Source organism: Sturnira hondurensis, unplaced genomic scaffold (genome assembly GCF_014824575.4).
Source record: "Sturnira hondurensis isolate 20B ecotype Veracruz unplaced genomic scaffold, ASM1482457v3 Scaffold0022908, whole genome shotgun sequence".
Classification (NCBI taxonomy): domain Eukaryota; kingdom Metazoa; phylum Chordata; class Mammalia; order Chiroptera; family Phyllostomidae; genus Sturnira; species Sturnira hondurensis.
In genome coordinates, this window is record NW_028095539.1 from 3,317,150 (window position 1) to 3,328,615 (window position 11,466).

Here is an 11,466-nt window from a genome sequence, read left to right on the forward strand (position 1 = left end):
CCGAGGACTGAGGAGGGCCAGCGTGGCAGGGGAAGGTCTGGCTCCCGGTGGGAGGGCTCTGGGAATCCATACTCCCTTGTCTGGAACCAGCTCATGCTACTGGGACCCAGCTGGGGTCTGACTGCTTTTAGTCCTTCCTTTGTTCCTTGTTTTAAAACATTTACTGAGCACTCACCTTGTGCCCAGCCTCGTTCCAGGCACAGGTAAGGAACAAGACTCTTAAGTCACCGGAAGCCATGGCAGCAGGAAATGCTGGCAACCTCTAAGAACTGTGACGGAGCTAGACCAGGGCCCCGTGTTAAGCTGCTCACGCCTGACAGACGAGCCCGCAGATGCCCAGGGCTCAGTGTGATAGCTCCCAGGCTAAGACAGGGCGGGGGCCTCAGCAGGAGGAGAAGCCTCGTCCGAACAGACCCCAACACGAACAGACGGGCTACTGGTCTTCATGTTTATCACACGTGAAGCACTTAGTCGAGTCCTTTGCAGTCATCTCGTTGGAACTCCCAGTAACCTTCTGGGCTCAGACCACTTACTGTCCATTTTAAGGGCCAGGAAACACGTTCAGAGAAGTTCAGCGTCTCTGAAAACTTGCTCAGTCAATCTCGACCATAGAAACTGTTCTCAGTCTGTCGCGTGGCCAGAAGCTGAACCTCCCCAGCAGGACTTCAGGACTAGAAGGCCTGCGTAAGAAGCCAGAACAGATGAGTGCGTCAAACTTGATCGAAACCCCAGGAGCTCACAGGAAAAGAAGCAAGAAGAAGCTTCAAGAAAGAGGGGAATGGTAGAGGTTACTCACTTTCCTGAATGTCTTGTGAGAACTGGGGACAGGTTAAAGAATAGGAAGCATTGCAATGTAAATTGGGGGCTAAGCCAGGCTTCCAAGCTAGGAAATAACGAAGGTGCTTTGGTTCCAGCCCATAGAAGGGATCCAGGCCGAGATACTAAGATCCTTTTAGTGCAAAAGGGGCACCCTAGACAGATTCAGCCACTGATGACTCTGGCAGTGAGTGCCGAGGTTTCCGGGTGTTCTGAAGGCTACTGATTTTTAGAGAGGGGGGAAACGGTGTCTTACCACCAGGGCACTAGAAGTGAAAGGGCCGAGATACCCCCCAGTCTTCCTGAGCCTTGACTGACAAGGAAGGCATCTTCCCCTTGAACAGAGGCTGTTCTTCAGGCAATGAGAGTGGGGGCGAGGGAAGGAGGGAGCAGACAGTTGAGGGGTTTTTCTCATTAAGTGGCCAGAGGCAAAGATTCCATGGAGTTAAGCTCCCTGATGAAAGGGGAGCCAGAATGACAGTGTTGGGTTGGGGGAGGGTGGGGAGGGACAAAGCCAGGGTACAAGTGGCACTGCCCCCAGTCTCCCCGGGCCTTGCTTTCCATTAGCTCAATCCCTCCTGTTAACAGCTCCTGTTGGTTCGGCACCCTCCAAATGCCAGGCTCCAAGAACCGCTTTACCTGCTATCTTGCAGGATTCTTATAGCAACCAGCTGGGGCAGGCACTGTTACCACGCCCATTTTATGGATGAGAAAACTGAAGTTCAGCGTGTCTGAACCAGGGTCTCCTGGTTTTCACCATGTGATGCAATCTTGGAAATGCAGTGAAAGAATGTCTAGTGGTGGAAGCACAGAACCTGAAAGGAAAGCCAGCCCATTCTAGGCCAGAGATGGTGGATAGGACGGCGGAGCTGAGGCCAGGGACGGGGGGCAGCGGGGGGGCACGGGAGCTAGCGGGGAGCAGATTGGGGAGGACTGTGGCAGAAGACCGATCAGAGCAGGGCAGGTGCGTGGGGCTCAGGCACACCCCAGCTCGGCGTCAGCGGGGAGAGAGATAAAGCAGGAAGGCGGGTGCTATGAGCCCCTCCTCACCCCACAGCTGTGAGCATCCTCTTCTCTGGTAGAGAAGGTGAGAAGTTCGACCTAGTCTACAACTCTGCCGTTGGGTGATACACTGTCCTCTCCCCTGTTTGTGTTCCCACAGCCCTTCTCCCCATCTAACATGCAGTGGTCTTTTGTTAGTGCATGCCTCTCTCTCTAATAGCATGACTCATCCAGAGGGGCCCAGGTTTTTTTCCCTGTCCACTTCTGTGTCCCCAGCGCCCACAGCAATGCTTGGCGCTTAACTAGCACTCAGTACGGCTGTGTTGAATGAATACATATGCAACCATAACTTCATGACAGGGGTCTCAGCACTCTGTTGCCCCCAGTGCCCATCAGCTCTCTCTGAGTATGGTGGTCGCTCCTCTCCTGTTGGCCCCACCTGGTCACTGATTCCCACAGTGTGATCAAGCAAGGTGAGCTGCACAGGGATTCTGGGAAACAGGATCAAAAACCAGATGCTGAGCACCTACCTTCATGCTCAGCAACAGTCAGAAAAGTGAGGTCAGGGTGGCAGTTAACAAATGTTTACGTGGGTCAAAACTCACTACCCCTTATTTATTACATAGAGTTGATTAGAGGAAATAAAGATGGACTCTCCTCTGTCCTCCACAATGCCTGGGAACATCCCAGCGCTCCCGGGGGACTCTTCCCAGAGGGCTCCCCTCTGTCCAGGTTCTGTTGCGAGGAGGAAAGGACTAAAGGACCAGCAGAAGGGGGACAAAGATTAGAGAGACACCCTCTCTCCTGGTCCTCATGTTTGAAATCTCTAGTGAGGCTTCCAAACAGTCAGATTCTGTGACTTAATTTTAAACAGCTGTCAGCTCAAGAAAGAGTCGAAGTCATGTTTAAGGTCAATGGAACTATTTGCTCTAAAAGAATTTACTCAGGGGGAAAAGGTTCCATCTCCCTGGGCATCTTTTTTTAACGAGTCCTGGTCACCAAAGTCATCCTGCAAAGCCCTTTGACTTTTGAGGGAAGGTGAGTAGTGTTTCTGGTCCAGAGTGTGACAGCCAGGATGTAGGTTTTACGTTAAACACATGTGGCGGCGTGAACGCTCTTCACACGCAGTTTGTTCTCTCCATTGGAACCCATGCCAGCCCAGCAGGCGTGTGCCTGGTTGATAATACCTGGAGCACAGAGTCGCCTTTTCAAACCAGGCTGGATCTTTGCAGATGCCTTCACTCTCCTGACTCTAGTCAGATGTGTTCTTGGTGAGAAAATGAGAGTGTTAGCGACAGTCCGTGTGAAGACAGAGCTCTCAATACCCTTGATTTCTGCACTAGACTCTGGATTTATTGACTGTGTTCGGGGGGGAAAAAAGAAAGAAAACCACAACCAGATTAACCAATGAGTATAACTAAAGATATACTCATTGATTGTAAGATGTCCTCTAATTCCAGGAATGTTTAATGTGAACAGGAAAGCATCCTTTATTTTAAAAGGAAATTCAGTTATAGCAGGGCCATTTTCAGATGAATAAGAAAAAGTGAAAAATTAAGTGATTCACCCAGAGCAGGACTTCTCCATTCTCCTGACCAGAAAACGACCCGCCTACCGCAGTATGTATGAGTGCGTGTGTGGAACTTGGCAGTTAGTGGCTTTGATGAATACAGGACCACAGAAAAGTGGTCCCATATGTACTCCTGTACCCTGTCCTGGAGCACAGCCACCCTCTCCGACCAGGTAGGTGAGTCCTCTGCAGGAACTGAGGTAGAGAGGACCCACGGGGATGTCCTAAAAGCCTTCTTTTTCCATGAGAATGCCTTACAGGTGTGGAAGGCCTTTTGCTTCTCACCTGTCACCCTTACGGGTCAAGGGAAGCTGCAAGATAGGGGCTGGTCAGGGCCAGGAGACCGCTCACACAGAAGGGGAGACTGGGCCCTAAGGCATGATGCAGGTGAAGGGGAAGACACAAGTGGGGGTTTGTTCCTTCAGCTCGCTCGTTCGTTCATTCATTCATTCACTCACTCATTCTTCGTTTCACTCAGCACATACTTATTGTTGTCCATTCAGTAGGAGGTTCTCTGCAGGGCACAGAGAACATGGATCCTTTAAATAGCCCCTGCCCTCAAGGAACTTAGAAGCAAAAACAGGCAACCACTCATTATTAATTCACCAAATCTGTATTGAGTACCAGACCCTGGAGAAACAGCAGGAAAAGGAGTCAGACAAAAATCTCATCTCACAGAGTTTATGAGCTACTGGTGGGGGACACATACGTTAAACTCATAGCCGTACAGGTAATTAATTAATTGCCATTGTGGTTCATACAAAGAGAGTGCCAGCAGAGTTGATGGGTGACAAGGGGCAGTGGTGGAGAATCGGCAGGGAACCAGGGAACCTGCTCAGACCAGGGAGAGCGTGGCAGTGCGGTAGGACTCCAGAGGCAGCACTGGGGCCCAGTGGGTGACTGCCGGGATCCGGTCAGAGGAAAGCCAGGCCCACCCGGAAGCTGGACAGAACAGAGAGAGCTGGCTCTCCAGGAAGTGAGAAAAGGCCCCATGGAAGTGGGTAGGGACTCTCAAAGCCATCCTTTCTCCTTTGCTTTCTTGCTGACCAAGAATAATTAGTGAGTGTGCCATCCTGGAAGCATCTGTCACTCACCGAGGTAGAGGCCATCACCCTCCCTACTCAGGAGCCCGGCACTCAGCAGGGTGAGTGCCTTCCCTCAGATCAGATCCCAGAGCTCTCATGTAGCCCAGAGGGGGCGGGGAGGGGCTGGGACCCCGATCTGCCAACCTACTTTGGCCACAGCACTCTGCAGCCCAGGCTTGGCTGTGGAAAGGGAGACTAAGTCACTCTATGCCCCACTGGGATGTTCTGGATCCTGCAGACACTGAGGGACTGTTTGGCGAGACAGACGCCCCTGCCGGCCCAGAACTACTGGGTGGGTGGGGCACAGGAGTGAGGAAATTCCAAGTAACCCATAGCATTGTTTCGTTTAAGGGATACTCATGGCTTCTGTGTGTCCCGTGAAGACTCAGACAGGTACTGATACAGACAATAAGTTTTTGCCAAACTCTGGGGATTCCAAAGTGGGCCCAAGCCATGTAGTGGGGCCTGACTCCTGGCAGAAAGGGTCTCCTGTGCAGAACGAGAGGCTCGGCTCGGATAACTTGGCTATCTTGACTCTCCAAGTGCTTGGGAGCATGGAACAGATGAGGGCTGCTCTGTCCTGGGAAGGGAGAGAAGGAAAGAAGGGGAGGGGAATTCACTTTGACTTTGATACGCACTTCGCACACCGTCCCCATTAAAGACTGACACACGGGGCAGGCTGGGCGAGGTGTTTTAACCATGCGCCTTGGAAGAAGAGGAAGTGGTACACATACTGGCTAATACCAGCTGCCTCGGTCACAAATGCAGACCCCGCCCCCATCATGGCAAACCCTCCTTGACTGGATTGAAGGTTAACCCCAGACTTTGAGGAAATGTGAACTTGACCATTTCATAAATACTGCGGTGGAAACTGGATACCTATGGAATAAATTAAAATGAGGCCCACACACTACCCTCCGGACTCTTCCTGATTTCAAACAGGCTAAAAGCTAAATCATTTAAACTGCAGAAAAGATCATGGGAAAACAGGAACACATGTATCCCAGTTGTGGAGAAGTGACACATTTTCTAACTAAACTAGAGATTATGACTAGCTTAACAACAGCAGGAGCAGGGGACTGGGAAATATGAGTTTAATGGCTCAGTGAGATGGGGGAATAAATATAAATCTAGGAGGGAAATACCAGTATCCAATGGACAGATGGGCAATAACGTTGAGACATTTGGCACAAAGGTTAAATACTTAGGAGCATTTTATTCCGTGTAGTCCTTAGCAACATGCAACTCAGGAACAGATTTGGCAAAAGTCGTTTAAAACGATGAGGCCTCCCGCTGGTCTGGAGGGACACAAGAACCCCGTGGTGGGCACGTGACCATCCCAGCGCTCCCCGGGGAACTTGGCTGGACAAGCCCGTGCCTTTGGGTTCGCCGATCTCATCCTTGGGGACAGATCTCAAGGAAACAGCTCAAGAGAAATAGGAATTAGAGTGAGACTCTGCCCAAGTACCTGCAGTTAGAAACTGTTTACTTAAAACTCCATGTTTGGAATATTCTGTTGCCATAAGAACTTCCCGTCTGGAGTCAGAGACAAAGGAACTCATCTCAAGTCTGATATTTAGCTGTGTGACTCTAGATATGTCACTCACCCTTTCTGAACCTCCGTCCTCCTCTGGATAAAATGGGGGTAATAATAGATGGCTGCCTCCTGCGTGTGTATAACGGGGGTCATGTCTATGAAACGGGGGTCATGTCTGCATGGTGCCCTGCACAGTGTTCAACAAGAGGTAGCTGCTGTTATTGGAAGGTGGCTACTGGACGGACCCTGGAGAGTTCGTTCCTGCAAAAGACGAAGGAGCATCAGAAAGTCTCAGCTTTGTATCTTGAAGGGATCTAGTACTTAGAACCCTAGTTTACTTTTTATTTCAAAATCAGAAAAATGAAAATAGATCTCTGCCAACTACTAAGGAGCCCACCAAATGTAAAGAGAGCTCTTTAAAGGGAGTTAAATTCACCCAAGGCTGAGAGTAAAATGTGGGGGGAGGCTCCACTCCTCCCCATGTCAGGATTGGGGTGTCTCCAAGAATCCAGCAGTGTACAGGGGACCTGCTCTGTGACAAGGGCTTTATTGTAACCTCAACTTTGGAATTTTTAGCTCCATTTTGAGGGAGAGGAAATCTGCCCAAGGTCCTATATTAGGTGACCCTGTATGGTAGGGCCCCAGGCCTGTGCTCTTGAACCTGGAAAAGCCAGCGCTGGTGCTGCCTGTCACCTACCAGACCCAACAAGCCGAGAGAGGGGTCTTCACGGGCGCTTTATTCAGACAGCCGGTGAGCTGAGAGGGCAGTGGGTTTGTACCCAACAGACTGTCCTACATTTCCTTTGAAGCCAGCTTTTTTATAATAGAGAAAGTGTGGCGAGGGTTTTGGAATTCAGGGAAAATCAGATAAAAAAAAAGAAAAAAACACTGCAGCATTCCCGCCCCGGGCTTGGGCAGCTACCTGTGCCCCAGGCGTCGGCGGTCCTCGCTCTCCTCCTGGAACACAGTGAATGGCTCACATACCAGCTAGATCGCTCCCGGTCTCTTGCGGAGCACAAAGGTCAATCGCTGTGGTCTCCTGGAGTCAGGGTGGGCCGCACCCGTAGTTCAGTTTCATAGGGACTCAACCGAATCCCACTTCGAGGAGCCACCCTTATCCTGAGCAGGGCAACAGGCAAAGCTTGATCCCAATGGAGGTGAGTTTCTTGACACAGCTTGGCTATATTTTTCGTCAAGGTGTGATTCATCTTCTCTACCTTCCCAGAAGCCAGAAGTCTCCATGCCATGTGGAGTCTCCACTCGATTCCTAAAAATTTACTGACCTGTGTAATTTCTGACACAAAAACAGGTCCATTATCATTCTGGATGCTGCCAGGAAGGCCAAAGCAAGGGATTATTTCCTTCGGTAAGGCTTTCACTACCTCCAGGGACCTCTGTGTGCTTGTGGGAGAGGCCTCTACCCATCCTGAAAGGGTATCAACAAAGACGAACCAACATTTCCACTCTCAGACCCTTGGCAGCTGAGTAGAGTCTATTTGCCAGTCCTCAGGTGGGCACTGTCCTTGGTATTGTTTCCCTTCTTTCTTTTGACGGGCTCGGGCTTGGGTGGTTCTTCTGGCACATGACTCATCTAGCAATTACTTTTCATACGGCTTTAGAAATCCCAGGCCCTGTGAGCCACGGTTTGACATAAGTGGTTAATGAGTCTCTTCCACAGTGTGTGGCCTCATGCAAACGCTTCACGACGGGCTCTACTAAATGTTTCAGGAAGCAGTGTAACTCCTTTCTCATTCTTTTTTCATCCACTCCCAGGACCTTCCTCATCAAAACCCCAGCTCTTAGCTTTCTCCAAGTCTGCAGTCGAATATTCGGGGGTCGAAGTGTGACAAGTCTAGAACAGGCACCAAAGGCACTGTGCGTGTCCCTTTGGCGGCCCCTTTCGCTGCTCAACCAGCCAGACTGTTCCCTTAGCCCCGTCAGTGCCCTCCTTCTGATGCCCTGGGCAGCATCTGCCACCTGTACAGGTACCCAAACCGTCTCTAATAGTTTAAAAAATGTCGGCTGCATGCTTAATCTCCTTTTTATTGGCGGTTAATAGTCCTCTTTCCTTCCAGACTGAACCATGTGCATGCAAAATTAGGAAAGCGTACCTCGAGTCAGTGTACACATTCACTCTCTTCTCATGCGACAGTGCCCGCATGCTCACTGACGCTATCAGTCCAGCTTTCTGCCTAAGTGCCGCGCGCTAACCACTGGGGCTCCCATGGTCAGTTCAGCTTTCTGCGCAGAGGTTCCTGGTGGCAAGGCCTGGGCCTCCACTGCTCCCTCGAGTCACAGCTGCATATCCAGCCTCTCTACCTCCTTTGTCCATGTAACGGCTTCCATCTGCATGGAGAGTCCAGTCCGCTTCTTCTAGAGGATGATCCTGTAAATCAATTCTGCTAGAATATGTTTCATCAGTATTAGTGCAGCTGAGTCAGGCTCTGGGAAAAGAGAGGCAGGATTTAACTTACTTGCAGTTTTTTGTTTTTTTTTTAAGGTTTTATTTATTTATCTTTAGAGGGTAAGGGAGGGAGAGAAGGAAATATCAATGTACGATTGCCTCTTGTGCGTCCCCTGCTGGGAACTGGCCTGCAACCCAGGCATGTGCCCTTGACTGGGAATCGAACTGCGATCCTTTGGTTCCCAGGCCCACGCTCAATCCATGGAACTACACCAGCCAGGGCTTACTTGCAGTGTTGAGAGAGATATTGGGATTGTCGAGAAGAATGGCTTGGTACCTGCCCGTTCTTCCAGCAGTGAGCCACCTCACTCCCTTTTGCTCCCGCAGGCTCAACACTTGGTGGGGTGCAGCCATAGGCTGCCCCAAGGAAAACTTTTCGGCTTCCTGTAAGAGCTTGAGGGTGGCTGCCATAGCTCTCAAGCAGGCTGGCCACCCCTGAACAGTGTGATCTAGTTTCTTTAACAAGTATGCAGTGGGTTGCAGAGTGTCGCTAAGCATTTGGGTGAGGATGCCTAGGGCAATGCCCTGCCTTTCGTGCTTATATAATTGAAAGGGCTTTAGTAGGTTTGGAAGCTCCAAGGCTGGTGCAGAAGCCAGGTGAGCCTTCAGGGACTCAAACGCCCGAGTGCACTCCTTTGTCCACTCTAGAGGGTCATATCCTGCTTCCTTCAGAGCTTCCCACAGTGGTTTAGCAATGAGCCCAAAGTCTGGAATCCAAATGCAGTACTAGCCTGCCATTCCCAGGAATCCTCTTAACTGTTTCCTGGTATTGGGAACACTCATGTGGATTATGGTTTCTTTTCTGTTTCCAGTGAGACTCCTTTTGCTGGGTTCAAGCAGGAACCCAAGGAACCTAACTGCTGGTTGGCAAATCTGGGCCTTCTGTGCTGAAACTTTATAGCCACACACCAGATGGTTCAAGGTAGCTTCGGTGTTAAACATTGCTGAAATGATGTCCTAGTAATTAGGAGGTCATCTGCATATTGTAACAGAGTTCCTCCTTCTAGCTTTAGGTCCTTTAAGTTCTGACTCAGGGTCTCCCCCAAAATTGTGGGGGGAGTTCTCGAACTCTGTGGTAAGACTGCCCAACAGTACTGAGTCTTGACCTGAGATTCCAGGTCCTGCCATTCAAAAGCAAACAATGGTTGAGAGTCCTGATCAACCAGAATGCAAAAGAGGCATCTGTGAAGTCCAGTACTGAGTACCAGAGGCTGTCCCCAGGTACACCATTCACCAAAGTGTGAGGGTTCAGAACAGTGGGGTGAATGTCCTGTGCGATGCCATTTATGACCCTTAAATCTTGTACAAACCAATACACATCTAGGTGAGGTTTCCTGATGGGTGATATGGGGTATTATATGAGAGTGGCAAGGCTGACTAAGTCCATATACCTGACACTTCTGATTGATTGGGCGTTTTTCTTTTAGGGCCTCCTTCTGTAAGGGGTACTGTCTCTTACTGGGAGTCTTCACCCCTGACTTGAGGTCAGCTTTAACAGAGAAGGCTCCCTTAGCTCCCCCTGGCCTTCCTGCAGCCCACACAGTGGGGTTTACCTGGTCCTCAAGGTAAGGACTTCTTCTGGCCCAGGGTGTGCTTCTTCCCACTCCCTGCACGGTGTCTCGAGGAACCGCTGTACGTGCTCCGGAGGGACTTGCAGGTGAAGCTGCTGTTACTCTGGAGCAAAGGTGATCTGGGCATGGCGTTCTGACAGCAAGTCCCTTCCCAGAAGAGGTATCGGACACTCAGCGATATATGAGAAACTATGAGTTAAAAGCATATCCCCCATGGCACATTCAAAAGATTTCAAGAGAAAAAAAATGGCTTTCAGGGCTTCCAGAAATTCTAGTTACCGTTACAGCCTGCCGTGAGGATTCAGCTAGAGGTCTGCTGACCACGGAATATGTTGCTCCAGTATCAATCAAAAAGTCCACAGTTTGCACCCCCCACCCTGTTAGTCTTACCCGGGCTCCTTGGGGATGACTTTAATAGGTCACTGTAATGAGAGGACCTCTGGGCACCATTGATCATCTTCAGAATGCTTTCCTCTCTTTAGCATAACTCTCGAGTTCTCAGATGGCCCCATCTTCCCTCCCGTGGGACACTTCCTTTCCCAGTGCCCTTTCTCTTTATGGTACGTGCATTGGTCAGCGGCAAGCATTTTAGACGAGGGTTGGGCACCTCCTGCCCTCGATGGAATTGCCCTGAAGCTGGCTCCAAGAATGTGGTGGCCCCTTGGGCCTTCTTCTGTTCTCTGTTATTATACACTTGGAAGGCAACATCTATGAATTGGGAAGGATTCATGCTTATTCCTCCCTCTAAGTTCTGAAGTTTGTTTTTTTTTCTGATGTCAGGTTGCACTTGGGAGATAAAGGTCATATTCACCATTCCAACATTTTCAGGGGCTTGTGGATCCAAATCAGTACCTTTTCTACAGGCCTGGTAGACTCTTCAAGGAACTCAGGGGGTCCTCGGTGGACTTTTGTTGCACCGCCTGCACCATGTTCAGACTCTTCTGCTCAGGGACACCTTCCCTTGCTCCTTCAAGGAGGCACCTTGTATAATGCTCTAAGAAAGGAAGGCCGCCCCCTCGAGGGTCCCAGTTGGGCTCAGTTAAAGGAACTGCCTTAGTAGGGTCAGGAGCCCCATCGGGATTTTCCTGGTGCGACCTCCGAGCCTCTTCATTTGCCTTGTCCAACACCAGCCTCCACTCATCCCCTATAAACACAACATTTGATAAGGCCTGTATGTCTGCCCAATTGGGATGATTGGTGGCAAAAATGGATGCAGCCAAATCAGTCATTTTAGTAGGATCATCCCCACAAGAAGGGCTTGAGCTCGAACAGATCTGATGTAGAAAATGCAGTATGTGCCCAGTAATAGCTGGCAGGCTGGCCCTCTGGCACCCCGGCCCCCCTCCCACGGGAAGTCTCTGCAGAGGATGTTGCCCTGCCCTGGTAGGGGCTTGTTCTTCATTGAATTTGGTTCTTGGAGG